At 36.2% G+C, this 17,981-nt stretch overlaps 1 pseudogene; it reads right to left on the bottom strand.

Annotated features, from left to right (window-relative positions):
• Positions 1-2,536: 2,536 nt before the first annotated feature.
• On the bottom strand, positions 2,537-2,662 carry LOC145284332 (U2 spliceosomal RNA; annotated as a pseudogene).
• Between the last annotated feature and the right edge of the window lie 15,319 nt (positions 2,663-17,981).

A 17,981-nucleotide genomic window follows, 5' to 3' on the forward strand; every position in this document is an offset into this window, starting at 1 on the left:
TATTAGTAAAATAGTAGCAATAACTATAAATTCACAATCACAATAACAATAACAATAATGATACAACGACTACTACTACTACTACTACTACTAATAATAATAATAATAATAATAATGATGATGATGATGGTGATGACAATGTTATGGTTCAGTCTCGACTGTCACCACACATAAAAGCCGATAAGACTAAAGGATCCATGAGGGAATGTACAAATTAGACATGCACTGCATACATGCGAATTGGAAGTGGCCATTAGAAATGTTTACTACAACCCGAATTCCAATGAAAGAAGAAAAAAAGAAAGAACGTAGGAAATCAAAATTGTACAATTAGAAAATGTATTAACAGTGTTCACACTACACCCCCCCCCAAAAAAAACAACAGCAGAACCAATAATAAGAAAAATAATATTTATAACAATACTAAGATAGTCATATTGCTAGCAGTCAATGCCACAACAGTAAACAGTAAAGTTTTTTTATGGGTTGTTATTTCAAATGCTTGTTTGTATCAGTAATACTAAAATGAATACTAAAATCACCATCACTGCCGCCATCAACTATAGCAACGGCGATAAAGTCAGGTCGATGCTGTGTGCAGGTATTCAATTGAACGAACATAGGAAATGTACGAACCATGATATATTTAGATATGGTGTTTAAGTGCAAGTAAATGTTCCTGTAAACGAAAAATGCATTCGAATAATATTTTTTGTTGGAGGCGGAGATCGACTTCCGGTGTGTGCGAGTCACGATTAAAAGTCAAAGTTAGAAAAATTAACTTTAAGTGTAAAAAGATATCGTTTTCTGCATAACTACGTTGAAGGGAAAAATCTGTTCTGGCTTTATTTGTAGTATTACAATTAAAAATAATAGCAATGACAGTAGTAAGAATAACAATAATCATAGACAAACATATTAATACTTGCTGTTGCAAAAACAATTAGTATAATAAAAATTGCCGGAAAAGCAGTGATCGGTGTACGAATGCCAAGGAGCGAAACAAAACCCTGTTCCAACATGTTAAGTCAAGACGCCGATAGAAAGAAGAAAAAGAGTAATTTTTTGCCATTCGTAGATATGACTGGCGCAAAGTCCAAGGTGAAACTGGAGCAGTAAAAAGAAGTAAAAACAGATGAAAACTTATGAAATCATTTATCCGAAAAATGGTGTATTTGGATAAATCTAATTGGAAATGAAATTTTACGGGTTCTAAAAATACGAACTATTAATCTGAATAGCCAGTTTTTATAATCATAATATGTGATTCAAGCTGTTGATTTGCCGTCATTCTCTAAAACTAAGAATGTAAAGATATTTTTTTTACTCATGTACACGCTGATAAGGCATATCGGCACTTGGATGTAGGGGGCTACTGTTTCAGACTATGGCTAGAAAAGATTACAAGATTTTTACTATGTACGGGGAACAAATTCAGCTAAATTTTGAAGTTAAATAAACTCGTTTTTAAAATTCTTTGAGAGTCTATTTCCAAAGTAATTTGCAAAGTCCTTACATAGTGAATTAAAGAAACAAACGCCTTGTTGTACAAAAATAGCTTAATGAGACCCCAAAACCGAGAGATTCTACCTTCGTAGAAGGACAGCAAAACGGACGTCGTCTTAACCTGAATTATTCGGAAGCCCAAAATGTCAGAAAGTCGATAGACTGTCTGAAAATGACGTCAGGTAATTAAAAAGAGGGATTTTTTTCTCAGACGTGCATCCATGCATTCATATCGGGTACGTTTGTATAATTTTTAACATAATTTTTATTTAATTATTTTTCTATGTTCTTGTTTTTAAATTTTAAAAATATTTTTCAAGATTATATAAAAATTATGTTACACCAAAAGTTTCAAAATCATTCAAGCAAGGAAAATATAAGAATCTTACATATAAAAATTATCCGACACCTGTTATCTAAAAAAAGTCGAAATATATTTAGCGTGTTGTTGCGTGTGAAAATATTTTTAAAAATAAGGCTAAATTCAATGAATAATATCGGCAGTTCGAGAAATTAATTTTTCTTCGAGTTATATCGAATTCATTAATACGGACTTTAAGGGCTTTTTTCGTAATGTTCCTAAAAAAAGTAAATATGTTTTATTGTTTCAATTTATGATGCTTTATTTTCATCAAAAATGCAAAAATAAATTCATTCATTTTTTTTTTATTACTAAACACCATAACTAGAGTAAAGGTATTTTTTTGTTTAAGCAAAATAATACATTTGCATTGAGAGTTAAATAAAACAAGACCGATAGCCATTAGTCGCGTGCTCTCGTATAATGAATGAATGCGTGAATGTGGGATTGACATGAAATTCTTAAAGATGAACTAAAATAACCGAAAATGGACTGAAATGCCTTAAATAAATAAAAAGTAAATGACTTAAAATGATTTTAATGAACTTAAGGATGAATTGAATGACCTTAAGAATGACTTGAAAGCTTAAAAAATAACTGGAATCCTTCAAAAACAACTTGAATGATTTGGAGAATGACTTGAATGGCTTTGAAATTGACTGGTTGTAAAGTGGGTGATCATTTTACATTAAATTAATACAGAAAAGTGATCGCTCACTTTATATCACAATAAGTACATCATGTAGTAAGAAAGATACTACACTTTGATCTTGGCCAAAAGGCCAAGAAAAAGGTATTTATTGGCTCCCCCACCTAGCAAATTAGGCACAAAGCCGATTTTTAATGTGAGGAGTGAAGGGGAAATGGGGACCAACTCCCCGGGGAGTAGGGGAGCTGGATAGTGACAATTGGTATGAAGGGTTGCCCCTAACGCGACCAAGATCTTATATATGGGGTTGGTACTTATTTGCTCCCCCACGGAGCAAATATGGCACAAGACCGATTTTTAATGTGAGGAGAGAAAGGGGAATGGGGGCCAGCTCCCCGGGGAGTAGGGGACCTGGATAGTGACAATTGGTATGAAGGGTTGGTATTTATTTGCTTCCCCACTAAGCAAATTAGGCACAAGGCCGTTTTTTTATGTGGAGAGAGAGAGAGAAGGTGGAGGGAAGAGGGGACCAGTTCCCAATGGGTGGGAAATGGGAGCTGGATAGTGACAATTTCTATGAAGGGTTGCCCCTACATTGACCGAGGTCTCATATGTGGGATTGCTCCCACATATGGTATTTGCTTGCAGTATCTGCCAGTCTTGGCCAAAGGGCTAAGAAAAGCTTAAAAAACTAAGAACGGCATCTATTAACAACATACCTTTGATCTTAACCAAAAAGGCCAAGCACAAAAGTGATACAGACCGACCGACAGACCTACCGACCGACTGAGTTACTTATAGAGTCGCTTGCACGCGACTAATAATATGTTCATTATATTCCGTGATTATATTTGATAAATATTGAAAAGTTCAGAAAAATTGGTTAATTGTCGGTATTCATTTTGCACATAACGATGGTTTACGTTACATTTAAAATTCTGCATGTCAGTACAGCTAAAGAAACAGGTAGCAGGAAGGGGATTCCACTTTAGCTGTTTGAGGAAAGCCACTATTATAATAGAAAGCTTTCTGGCATTTAGAGACCTCAACAAGAAGGTTGAGTTTTTATTGGTAAGCAGGTTTGTCGAGAATATGTACATCGAGGGGGCACAAGTGAAAAGAGTTCATCAGACAACATTCTATTAAAATATTTATTAAACAGGCACAGAGATCCAACCTTGCGGCGATGGGACAGGGGTTGGTGCTTAGTTGACAAAGTGGAACCTATTAGATTGAAATCCTTTTTTTGGACCCTATCCGAGAGGGAGAAGCTAGTGTTAGATGCACCAGCGCAAATGTGGCAAAACAGTCCATTTATGGGTGAATGGTGTCCTTGTAGAGGTACAGGATATTCTTGTAGCTCAATAGAGGGAAACCACTCTCTATGCAGCAGCTTTTGCAATGTCTTCAATGTATTTGTTCCAGTTTATATTGCCCGCAAATGTTGGGCCGAAGAGTTTGAAGAATTCTCAGGTAAGGTGTTATTTTTCATGGATATAAGCTGTTGGAGAGGCGTCTTATAATTATTAAAGAAGAGCAACTTAGTCTTTCTAGCATTAATTGCTACTATCCATTTGCAGTCTCATTCAACTATTGGCTGCAGGTCATTTTCCAACGCTTCTGCCATCGTCTTAGGTCTGTCTACACCTGTTCTTCCCTCATAAATATTATAGAGCGTTGTGTCGTCAGTACATGGTATATGAGTTTATAGATGACTGTTAAAATATCTGCAGTAGAACGACATTGCGTTTATCCATAGTTCGCCAGAGAGAAGATTTGCTTTTGCGAGATGGTGGACTAGTGCATCAAGATCTCAAACATTTTAACGAAGATTGGTAGAAGATTAATAGGGCGATAATTGAAAGTGGAAGTTTTTCGCCAGATATCTTGTACCTTGGTACCACAGAGGCGATCTTCCAGCTTTTGGGATAGCAAGATCCAGCTAGGCATTTATTGTAGAGCTTGGAAAGTACGGGGCTTGCTTGCCCGAGCATTTCTTAATTAGTATAGCATGGATGAGATCAGATCCACACGCCTTAGAGGTGTATAAGTTTTTTTATGATATCATGGACATTAGAATGGGTAATTTTTACATCATCTAATGTGGCTACAGTCAGCATAGGGACATTTGGTATAGAGTTGTTTATTGGCTTTAAGGTAGAGTTGGAGGCGAATCGCCGGCAAACAGTTATGTCTTCTTGGTTGCCGTGCATGAACCTTTCTGGTGTTTGGATAGTGTAAGAATTACTGACTGCCTTTTATTCACTACACTATCATAGATTTTGGATAGTGTAAGAATTACTGACTTTTATTCACTACACTATCATAGATTTTGGATAGTGTAAGAATTACTGACTGCCTTTTATTCACTACACTATCATAGATTTTGGATAGTGTAAGAATTACTGACTTTTATTCACTACACTATCATAGATTTTGGATAGTGTAAGAATTACTGACTTTTATTCACTACACTATCATAGATTTTGGATAGTGTAAGAATTACTGACTGCCTTTTATTCACTACACTATCATAGATTTTGGATAGTGTAAGAATTACTGACTTTTATTCACTACACTATCATAGATTTTGGATAGTGTAAGAATTACTGACTGCCTTTTATTCACTACACTATCATAGATTTTGGATAGTGTAAGAATTACTGACTTTTATTCACTACACTATCATAGATTTTGGATAGTGTAAGAATTACTGACTTTTATTCACTACACTATCATAGTTTTTGGATAGTGTAAGAATTACTGACTGCCTTTTATTCACTACACTATCATAGATTTTGGATAGTGTAAGAATTACTGACTTTTATTCACTACACTATCATAGTTTTTGGATAGTGTAAGAATTACTGACTGCCTTTTATTCACTACACTATCATAGATTTTGGATAGTGTAAGAATTACTGACTTTTATTCACTACACTATCATAGTTTTTGGATAGTGTAAGAATTACTGACTGCCTTTTATTCACTACACTATCATAGTTTTATGATAGTGTAAGAATTACTGACTTTTATTCACTACACTATCATAGTTTTTGGATAGTGTAAGAATTACTGACTGCCTTTTATTCACTACACTATCATAGATTTTGGATAGTGTAAGAATTACTGACTTTTATTCACTACACTATCATAGTTTTTGGATAGTGTAAGAATTACTGACTGCCTTTTATTCACTACACTATCATAGTTTTTGGATAGTGTAAGAATTACTGACTTTTATTCACTACACTATCATAGTTTTTGGATAGTGTAAGAATTACTGACTGCCTTTTATTCACTACACTATCATAGTTTTTGGATAGTGTAAGAATTACTGACTGCCTTTTATTCACTACACTATCATAGTTTTTGGATAGTGTAAGAATTACTGACTGCCTTTTATTCACTACACTATCATAGTTTTTGGATAGTGTAAGAATTACTGACTGCCTTTTATTCACTACACTATCATAGTTTTTGGATAGTGTAAGAATTACTGACTGCCTTTTATTCACTACACTATCATAGTTTTTGGATAGTGTAAGAATTACTGACTGCCTTTTATTCACTACACTATCATAGTTTTTGGATAGTGTAAGAATTACTGACTTTTATTCACTACACTATCATAGTTTTGGGATAGTGTAAGAATTACTGACTGCCTTTTATTCACTACACTATCATAGTTTTTGGATAGTGTAAGAATTACTGCCTTTTATTCACTACACTATCATAGATTTTGGATAGTGTAAGAATTACTGACTTTTATTCACTACACTATCATAGTTTTTGGATAGTGTAAGAATTACTGACTGCCTTTTATTCACTACACTATCATAGATTTTGGATAGTGTAAGAATTACTGACTTTTATTCACTACACTATCATAGATTTTGGATAGTGTAAGAATTACTGACTGCCTTTTATTCACTACACTATCATAGATTTTGTGATAGTGTAAGAATTACTGACTTTTATTCACTACACTATCATAGATTTTGGATAGTGTAAGAATTACTGACTTTTATTCACTACACTATCATAGTTTTTGGATAGTGTAAGAATTACTGACTGCCTTTTATTCACTACACTATCATAGATTTTGGATAGTGTAAGAATTACTGACTTTTATTCACTACACTATCATAGTTTTTGGATAGTGTAAGAATTACTGACTGCCTTTTATTCACTACACTATCATAGATTTTGGATAGTGTAAGAATTACTGACTTTTATTCACTACACTATCATAGTTTTTGGATAGTGTAAGAATTACTGACTGCCTTTTATTCACTACACTATCATAGATTTTGGATAGTGTAAGAATTACTGACTTTTATTCACTACACTATCATAGTTTTTGGATAGTGTAAGAATTACTGACTGCCTTTTATTCACTACACTATCATAGTTTTTGGATAGTGTAAGAATTACTGACTTTTATTCACTACACTATCATAGTTTTTGGATAGTGTAAGAATTACTGACTGCCTTTTATTCACTACACTATCATAGTTTTTGGATAGTGTAAGAATTACTGACTGCCTTTTATTCACTACACTATCATAGTTTTTGGATAGTGTAAGAATTACTGACTGCCTTTTATTCACTACACTATCATAGTTTTTGGATAGTGTAAGAATTACTGACTGCCTTTTATTCACTACACTATCATAGTTTTTGGATAGTGTAAGAATTACTGACTGCCTTTTATTCACTACACTATCATAGATTTTGGATAGTGTAAGAATTACTGACTGCCTTTTATTCACTACACTATCATAGTTTTTGGATAGTGTAAGAATTACTGACTTTTATTCACTACACTATCATAGTTTTTGGATAGTGTAAGAATTACTGACTGCCTTTTATTCACTACACTATCATAGATTTTGGATAGTGTAAGAATTACTGACTTTTATTCACTACACTATCATAGTTTTTGGATAGTGTAAGAATTACTGACTGCCTTTTATTCACTACACTATCATAGTTTTTGGATAGTGTAAGAATTACTGACTTTTATTCACTACACTATCATAGATTTTGGATAGTGTAAGAATTACTGACTGCCTTTTATTCACTACACTATCATAGTTTTTGGATAGTGTAAGAATTACTGACTGCCTTTTATTCACTACACTATCATAGTTTTTGGATAGTGTAAGAATTACTGACTGCCTTTTATTCACTACACTATCATAGTTTTTGGATAGTGTAAGAATTACTGACTGCCTTTTATTCACTACACTATCATAGTTTTTCGATAGTGTAAGAATTACTGACTGCCTTTTATTCACTACACTATCATAGTTTTTGGATAGTGTAAGAATTACTGACTGCCTTTTATTCACTACACTATCATAGTTTTTGGATAGTGTAAGAATTACTGACTGCCTTTTATTCACTACACTATCATAGTTTTTGGATAGTGTAAGAATTACTGACTGCCTTTTATTCACTACACTATCATAGTTTTTGGATAGTGTAAGAATTACTGACTTTTATTCACTACACTATCATAGATTTTGGATAGTGTAAGAATTACTGACTGCCTTTTATTCACTACACTATCATAGTTTTTGGATAGTGTAAGAATTACTGACTGCCTTTTATTCACTACACTATCATAGTTTTTGGATAGTGTAAGAATTACTGACTGCCTTTTATTCACTACACTATCATAGTTTTTGGATAGTGTAAGAATTACTGACTGCATTTTATTCACTACACTATCATAGTTTTTCGATAGTGTAAGAATTACTGACTGCCTTTTATTCACTACACTATCATAGTTTTTGGATAGTGTAAGAATTACTGACTGCCTTTTATTCACTACACTATCATAGTTTTTGGATAGTGTAAGAATTACTGACTGCCTTTTATTCACTACACTATCATAGTTTTTGGATAGTGTAAGAATTACTGACTGCCTTTTATTCATTACACTATCATAGATTTTGCAGAAATCACGAGATCTTATCTTTTGCAATTCTATGCGTTTCCGAATTATTTTAGCATGCTTTCTTTGACTATCGCTTCTTACAATGATTTCTTGCATCGTATTAGACATATGACGTACACACCAGCAGAAGGCAAGCTGGTTTTGTGCAGAATCAACTGCAAAATCTGTAGTGAACCCTGATGATGAGTGAGGCTTCCGTGTGGGGAATCTGCTTCAATACCCGCTTTGCAACATTCAGTTGTCTTAATTGCACACTTTTCAGCGGAGAGAGCAAAAATGTCGGTCCATAGGGCATCTCCGATGTCTTCTATAATAAGTTCTCTGTCAGCCCTTTTGTAGTGCCTTGCTGTTTTGAGAAATAGCTCCTCAACTTGGAGTAGGGATTTAAGTGCGATGGCAGCTGATACTAAGTTATCTGCGTTTTCAAGTGGACTGTGGCGATTAGTCACATAAGCCTCGGTTACTGTGGAAGGAATAGGTAGAGAAGTGAAGTCGGCTGGTGTTTGATTCTGGGAGGCGGGTGGGAACTTTACTTTCCTTGTGAGATAATGGTTGTAGGGAAGCTATAAGCAGAGCGTCTAGCTGCATCTGTGTGATTTTAGTGATGAAAGGATAGAGGAAAGCACAAGTAATTTAAGTGAATATAGGATAGTCGAAAGCACATAAAAGACTGGTCATCCGATCCAAAGTGCTGCTCTAGTTAAAGGAAGGGTGCTACGACTACAGATTCTAAGCCTGTGCATAAATCTATCCGAGTCCTGTTGCATCCTGTCGTTAAAGTAGTTAGAGATGATTCGGTCATGGTAAGTAATAAAAGAGGATTGAAAAGTGCAAGTTTGTTTCACTTTATGCTAAGATATCCAGGGAGTTTACTAGGAGGTAAGACTCTACATCATCTAGATTACCTCTAATTCAACGGATATTTATGAAAGCGAGCCTCAATGTAGAAGGCAAAATGGTTTTGTTTAGCCGGTTGTCTGGTTTGATCGAAATATTTCTTTGGGTGTTCATTCATTATGTTTTTTTTTCAGCTCAGGGGAAAAGTGTTGCTGTTGAGCAAAGTGGGGTAGTTTGGACGCCAAGTATACACAGTCTTTAATTAGCCGAATCCTACCTAGAAACCCGTGGCCTAGTGAAAGTTCACCAGACATAGAAACAGGGCCTCTTTTCTTGCGCTACATGGCACTACGACTATCCCGATATTATAAAACCGATGATAGCGCAGCCGCTCGTAGCGCTATCAAAGAGTTAGATTCCTGTACTGTCAGACAAAAACAGCAGCCAGGCAAACTGTCAATCAAGTATCCTCAACTTCTCAAATAAGACCTGACCAAACAAGTCGAGTGAGAACAAGTGACATGCAAGCAAACCCAATTTGCTCAGTTTCTGAATAAGAAAGAGAAATCGAGAATAGAGAATAGAGTAATGGTGTTTAATATCCTATAGTCAGGAAACAAATCCATGCACAGTGGTTCTGGTGAGTCCTTCAGCTTGTACCTCGGCCATAAACTAATGGACAAAAAAGGAGTGTTAAAGCTGGCGATAAGCAGAGTCTATTGTCTCCTTAACAATTTAGGTTTGTAAACTCGGAATTTGTTCGAATCACCCGATCTAGGAAAATGTCGACAATAACTGGGGTGGTGTCCTTTCACCTGTTTTAATATCAGAGGTTTTCTTTTCTTAGATAGATGACCTGACAAGATCTTTTGATCCATCACACGGAAAGGAGTAACCATGCGCCTGGTTTCTACACCAGGTATTTTTGAGCCCCCACATACATGAAAATATTAAAGTTTTTTCTTTATTCTAAATAAATAAGCGTTGGCATCGTTTGTTATTTAAGTGTTTTAAACAAATGTGATATATAAAAAATTAATGCATGTGAGAAGTCAAATAATTCATCGAGAGCATGTGTTTATATAAGCCTATCAAGTAAAAGACCCGGTGAATTCGGGTTCCGTTTAAGTGGAAAATTTAAGGACAGGAACATATTTGTTACTCTCTATTATGGAGTACGTACCTGCGGCAGTAAGACATTAATGAAATGGTCGTAAAACTGTGTCTTTTTGCGTGAAAACAGGCAGCAGTATTAGTAAAAAATGGCGAAAGTGAAAAATTTGCAGAATAATTGCCGCGTTGTTTTCCTATAGTTTCGGAGCTTATGGTTTTATGGAATAATTAAAAAAAAACATTGCAGATAATAATAATGAAAAATTGTTCGGTCTATTTAAAATTCAAAGGTAATTGTTTCAATTGTTCCTATTTTCTAATAATTTAAATCGGTGTTACAACGTGATCGAAGAGTAACTTTCTATTATTAATCCTTTCCCACTAGACGCCTTCGTTGGTTCAGCCACGCCCTTCCTCGAAAATCAGATGACTTCATCCGTGGAGTCATTGACGCTGCATCATCACCAGGATGGAAGAAACGTCGCGGTGGCAGACTACAAAAGCTTGCTTAACGGTAAAGTAGCGTTATGTTGTTGGGTTTGAGTGCGTGTCTGCGTCACTATTCTCTATCTAGTGTGTCTTCACTATCTGAATCCAAATTATATTTGTGACCTATTTGAGTTCTTCCTATGATCGTCTAACTTTTCTTATGTGTGTGTGTGTGTGTGTGTGTGTGTGTGCGTGCGCGTGCGGCATCCAAGTATTCGACATACCATTTTCAACTGTGTCTTTGATCTTGTTTTCCGCCTGGGTTTCATTGTTCTTGGAAGAAAGCTGGAAACTGTTTGAACGAATGCATTTCACTCCAAAACGATTTATATAGTTTGTTTTTATGTTCAATTTCCAAGTGTCGAACGCAGAAGAATAGAAAGTGAGTTTCTTTGCTTGTGGCCGATTCTAATCTTAAATTTAGACACACGTACTCTCCTTCCCAAGCAGGAGCGGGTGGTCAAACGTTAACCTGTCCGCTCTTCTTTATGTCCAAATTCTAACTCCGACCCTATGTCCAGCTAACCTGATAACGTGACAACCACGTCCTTCCGGATCAGCTATTTTATTGCGAAACTTGTCCATTTTATAGGTTGACAAGCTGATAAAAACATCTTCATATCTCATCTCTTGTTTACCTCGCCAGTATGATAGATAGATAGATAGATAGATAGATAGCTAAACCTAGATATATAGGTAGATCGACAGACAGAAAAATAACAGATAATATCTCGTGTTCCTAATCACATAAAAGTAAGATGCTGAACGGATCCTTTACCTTCACCTTTATATATAGTTTATCGCTTGAATCGCCAATGACTTGTACTCATAATGGAAGCAGCGTTCAATCGCAATGCCTGGTAAGACAGTTGTGAACTTGTTGGAAAAGGTCGGCCTAACCAATCCAAAGTGAATGCCTCAACAATAACAATTACTATAATTTTACGTGCTGGTAAGGTATTACTAAAATATACATGCTCGTCATCTTAATTCTTAGCATGAGAAAAATAGAGCATTGTTATAATTTGGATTTTGGAGTCTTTGAACTACAATTCGCATCTTGAGTATTATTTACTCAACCTTTCGGTTGATGTAAACTCCACCTTATTCAGGTGTATATTCTTAAACTCGGAAATCTTTCTGTTAAACACGTGAATCTTTACGGAATTTCCAATGGAATTCATCATAATGTGAAGATTCTTGAGGTCAACAAAACCATTGCAAAACTTGGCAATATGCACTTGAATAAGGTTGAAAGTTACACGGATGGAAACGTTATTTTGATAAACCTAAAGATGCTAAAAGTAGTCCGAAGACGCAAAATAATACGAGCAATCATTCCTGATCTAAACAAAAATCAGAATTTTATTTTATTATTCAATTCATTTTTTCTGAGAATATATAAGTAGTAAATTACGAGTTTTTAATAGTAGAATGGTGCTTTTCACTTAGTATGTACATACACTACATGTGATGACGTCACTATCGAGTGAACAAGTATTCTAATTTAGATGGACTGGTATTTGATATTGTTTAAAAGTTGAATGCAAGAAATAAAACTTAGTGCAGAACAAATGAAATTGTTCTGACGAGCAAATTTCAGATCCTGGTTTATTCATTTATATATGTGTTACAGAAGATCCCGACAACATCACAACCGTCGGTTTAAAATTAAAACGTAGAGGACATATCTTACATCTCTTACGCCGGACGCTTATTTATGTATGTTTCCCCGGAAGCTGATGAGATTAAGGCATAGCAAATCAACTATAGGCGCCCTTTTGTTTTTGATTAGCAACCGACGGTATCGATGTTTTCTGATCTTCTGCAGAACATAAACATTTTTTTCAGTCAGGGATAAACGCCATTCTAGGTGTACAACTGTAAGCATTTTCCACCTTGTAAAACTTTTTGTCAATTTGAACTATTTTGATTCTTTTTGATTATTTGTTCACGCAAATTTGCCGACAATTTTTAACTGACCCTTTGATCTTATTCTTCCCATTCTGCTCTAACAATCACTGAACGTCGATGTGATTCACTGCAATGCACGTAATCGATTTGTTTACTTTTATTTGCACTCATTTGACCTCACTAGAGCGAACGAACATTTACATCAATTGTAATTCCGGGACAGCAACAAGAGAAAGCAGCTGCAAGGTTGCATCTCGTTAGCCATTCGCAGATTCCGATCCCATCGTCTCATCCGGTAAAATGGCGTCATAACCCAAAACGTGGACAACTGAAGAAGTGTAAATATACCTCCAGCAGAGAAAAGTTTCCATTCAAGCTGCACTAATTGACCTCTACAACAAACCTTTTGATGTTATAAGTGAGACGAATCGTCAAAACCGTCCAGGCAATACTAGTTTTCAAGAGAATATACAAAGAAGATGGGCATAAGATATGAAGAGATAACCCAAAAATAAGAACGCAGGTGTCAGGCGTTAATTGCAAATAATCCCGGAGGAGCAGAACTTTAGACATCATGTACTGTTTATAAACACCAACAAAAGCGTGGCGTGGTGGTAGATAAGAGTAGTAACCATATAAATAACGGTAACGTAATTGGTCGAAATTAAATGCACTTAGTTAACCTTACAACCGTCTGTCTATTATAATGCAATGACTGAAAACTGCCATTGACTTGGGGCGACCGAAAATGTATTCAGATCGAATATTTTACGCGAGAGGGAGTAGTACCCACCTGGTTTTGAAAAGCTCGCGGCCACCAAGCACGCGAATCGATTAAAAAGATTCCGCTCTTAAAACTAACTTCATAACTTTTTATAACTCGTTTATTTAATTATTCTATTATTTTTTACTTATATATGTATAAATATAATATATATATATATATACATACATGCACATATATCTATATACAATGTGCATATATATATATATGTATATACGTGTACCTATATATTTATTTGCATATAAGTGTATATATTTAGATATGCATAGATGTTTATATATACATATGCAGTTATATATATATATATGTATTTATATATATTTTTATATAAAATATTTCATATGAATATTTATATATACATATCCTTATATATTTGTATATTTGTTTATATACATATATATATATATATATATATATATATATATATATATATATATATAGAGAGAGAGAGAGAGAGAGAGAGAGAGAAAGAGTTAAAGCCGAAGTTATTGGCACTCTTTCAATTTTTGCGTTTTTTGGAGAAAAATCATTTTTTCATTAATTATTTTTATTATTAAAGTGTTGATGAACATTTATATCGACCATCTACAAATATTCTGATACACTTTTAGTTTATTATAAAATATTCAATATCAATATATTTAATGATGACAAAAACAATAATTTCCACGTTAACTCTTTATATCGTACGTGTCTATATTTTTATCATTATGGTGAGTTTACTGAAGTATGTATTCTTACCTACTTATTTGACTATTCTATTGTTTTACTTATATGAGTAGATATACAATGTATGTTTTAAAAAAAATTAAAATGGAGAGTAGATAATACAGTGGATGCATTATTTTAAAATGGAGAATAGATAATACAGTGGATGTGTTATCGGCAGTTCTAGTAACTCTCGCTTCTCCTTTTTTGTCCTTCAGTCCTCATTCAATGAGTGATTTTTCTGACAAAGGTTGAAGAAAAAGCTGCTTAAAGGTAAGTAGTACTTGGTGACCAGTAGTCTGAGATGTCGGAATTTTTTCTGTCTCTGTCTGTCCTTTTGGCCATGTCACAAGTAAGGGTGCTGGAGGTAAACGCTTTGTCTGGGCTGACGTGATCCGGCTGATAGTCAGGGACCCGAACCTTGGATTAACCACTAAGGAGGCTCTCCTATCAGCAGGCGCAAAGTACTGGGACTGCTGTATTGCCATTTGGTGAGTGGATCTGGACAATGCAGTAGTCTCTGGTGGGGCCTCTCGATGCCATACTGGTGGGTAATTGGTACGGCTTTACTTTTTCGTGTGCTACAAAAAAATTACTGTTCTTACTTTCCCTCTCTGTACTGCTCTAACCAAGTATGCCGACATATTCCACAAATCCCAAAACCTCAACATCAAATATCTCCAGAATAAAAACTCGATTAAACCTAGAACCCCATCTTCCAACGTAGATCCCTACTACTAGGTCTCCTTCTCCAACATCAAGGGTCTACGTTCCAAATTTCCAGAGGTTGAAACCCAATTACAGGAGACGAAACCGAACATATTATTTCTAAGTGAAACTGGCCGACCACTTCCCTAGATGAGTTCATAATTAACGGATACTCTCACTTAACAGATAAATCTGGCACCCAAGATCGCCATGGGCATGGAATATGTGCCTACATTAAGGATGGCTTCCCGTGCGGCAGGGATATCTCTAGAGAAGATCCTAATTTACCCTATATGTGCTTCAGGGTTGCACTTGCTTACACCACTGCATTTATATTTGCCCTCTATCGGCCCCACAACAGCGGAGTTACTATCTTTAAGAGCATATCAGAGAAAATAGACCACATACTGTCTACACATCCCTCGGCTAACATCGACATCTGTGGTGACTTCAACGTCCATAACGTGGAATGGCTGACCCATTCAAACAAGACAGCCGATGAGGGGAAATTTTGTCATGATTTTGCCATTGATTATGACCTCACTCAGATTGTTCGCGAACCCACCCGTGTGCCCGATGCACCCGGTCAATATGCAAGCCTCCTAGACCTTTTTCTCTCAACTTCCCCTGAGCTATGTTCATGTTCCGTTCATTCTCCTCTAGGATCCTCCGACCACTCCGTCATATCAGTTAAGATAAAAACGAAATGTAAGAAGTCCCCAGACGTACCCCTCCACCGTACTGTATACCGATAATCTATGGCTGACTGGAATAGCTTACGTACATTCATATCTGATTTACCTCTGCACTCCATGTTTAAAAAGGAAGTGTCCTCTATAGTATCAGATCTGACTGAATGGTTAATTGTAGGCATAGACCAATTCATACCATCTAAAAAATTCCAACAAAAACCTAACAGCCAGCCATGGTTCTTCCAAGAATGTGCTGCTGCTATCGGGCACAGAAATCACTTTTTCCATAGCTACCAACTTAATTCATGCATTGAGACTAAAGCTGCTTTCAGAAACCACTTTCAGCAACCACTGTAAAAGAATAATAAAAAATGCAAGAGAGCTATATGCCTAGTCTGTTAAAATAGGTAGCTGATCAGCGGCTTGGTTCCCACCAGTTTTGGCAAATAACAAATAGGATCCTGAACAGAAGTGTGCGTTCTATCCCAACCATTATCAATGGACCAGAGGTCATCTCGTCAGCGTCAGACAGGCCAAACTATTTGCAAAGAACTTTGCAGCTAATTCTACCCTATGCGACGAAGGCCATCAACTCCTCATATTTCCTCCTATAACACAGAACAAGCTAGGTAACATACAAATATCGGTGCATGAGGTCGCTAAGCTAATTAAGAACCTAGATTCCAGTAAAGCAACTGGCCCTGATAGCATCCCAATTATAGTGTTAAAAAACTTCAACCAGAAGTTGCTCCCATACTTACAAAACTATTAAAGCGCTGCCTTAAAAAGAAGTGCTTTCCGACTCCCTGGAAGACCTCATCAATTTGCCCTGTATTTAAGAATTCAGGTTATAAGTCATCTCCTTCTCAGTACAGACCAATAAGTCTCCTGTGTGTTATGAGTAAGTTGCTGGAATCCATATTGAATAGAGAAATAGTCAAAAACCTCAGCAGACATAACCTTCTTAGTGACACACAATATGGTTTCCGCTCTGCAAGATCTACCGCAGATGTGCTGACAGTTAGATCCCACAGGATAAGTGAATCTCTTGACAAAGGCTTCCTTTCTAGGGCAATTACTCTTGACATATCAAAGGCCTTCGACAAGGTATGGCATAAGGGTCTACTTCACAAGATTTCCAGCTACGGTATAACTGGAAATGTTTTCTCAATCATTAAATCATTTCTCTCCGATCGGCTCATAAGAGTAGGGGTAGATGGATAAAAATAGGAGGCCTGCAATATAAATGCTGGAGTCCCTCAGGGGTCAATCCTGGGCCCAACTCTTTTTCTGATCTACGTCAATGACCTCCCTAAACACATACTTAAATCATTCGTTGACATCTATGCTGATGACACGACCATCTGCGGCAACACATCAAAGGCTGTAAATGACAAAGTTCTCTCGTATTTTCTCTCCTCTGATCTCGAGCGCGTGGTTCAGTGGGGGAAGATGGGGCTGGTTACCTTTAATGCATCCAAAACCAAACTCCTATCCTTACATCATCAACACTCTGATCCCATCTGGCATCAATTGTGATGGATGGCTCTCGTCTGGGTGAGGCCCCGTGTTTTGACAAGCTTCTGGTTTGACCTTTACTCCTGATCTGAAATGGAACACGTACATCAAGTCTGTTGCCAAGGTCGCTGGAAAGATTTTTTTTTTTTTTTAGTTCAATTTTCACCCCAAACAAGGCACAGTGCCACTTTGAAGCAGGGGGCTACTATTAGGGAATTAATTAGCGGGGTCATTATGAAGGGAGAAGAGTAGAAAGATGTGTGTTAACATTACACTTTAACTTCTGCATATCATTGCAGTTGGGAAAGCAGAATCCCGGAAGGGAGTTCCAAAGACCCGCAGTTCTGGGGAAGAAACTATTGGAGTAAAAGGCTTTCTTGCACCTAGGGATCTCCACTGTAAAGGGATGAGACTTAGTAGCTTGTCGGGTTTGTCGGGGGTAGTAAGGTCGGGGAGGTACAAGTGTTTGCAGTTCGTCAGAGCATTCACCATTAAAGTATTTGTAGAACAGGCAAAGGGATGCAACATCTCGTCGATGGGACAGAGGTTGAAGCCCAGATGACAGTTCAGGACCTATCAGGTTTGCGACTCTTTTTTGAACCCTGTCCAGGAGCGAGAGACAAGCAGCAGATGCACTAGCCCAGATGTGAGAACAGTACTCCATACATGGGCGAATGGTTGCCTTATAGAGGTATAGGATACTGGCAGGCATAAGTAGTTTTCTAGCACGGTAG

Source organism: Euprymna scolopes, chromosome 8, assembly GCF_053919585.1.
Source record: "Euprymna scolopes isolate OS-2025 chromosome 8, ASM5391958v1, whole genome shotgun sequence".
In the NCBI taxonomy this organism is placed as follows: Eukaryota; Metazoa; Mollusca; class Cephalopoda; order Sepiida; family Sepiolidae; genus Euprymna; species Euprymna scolopes.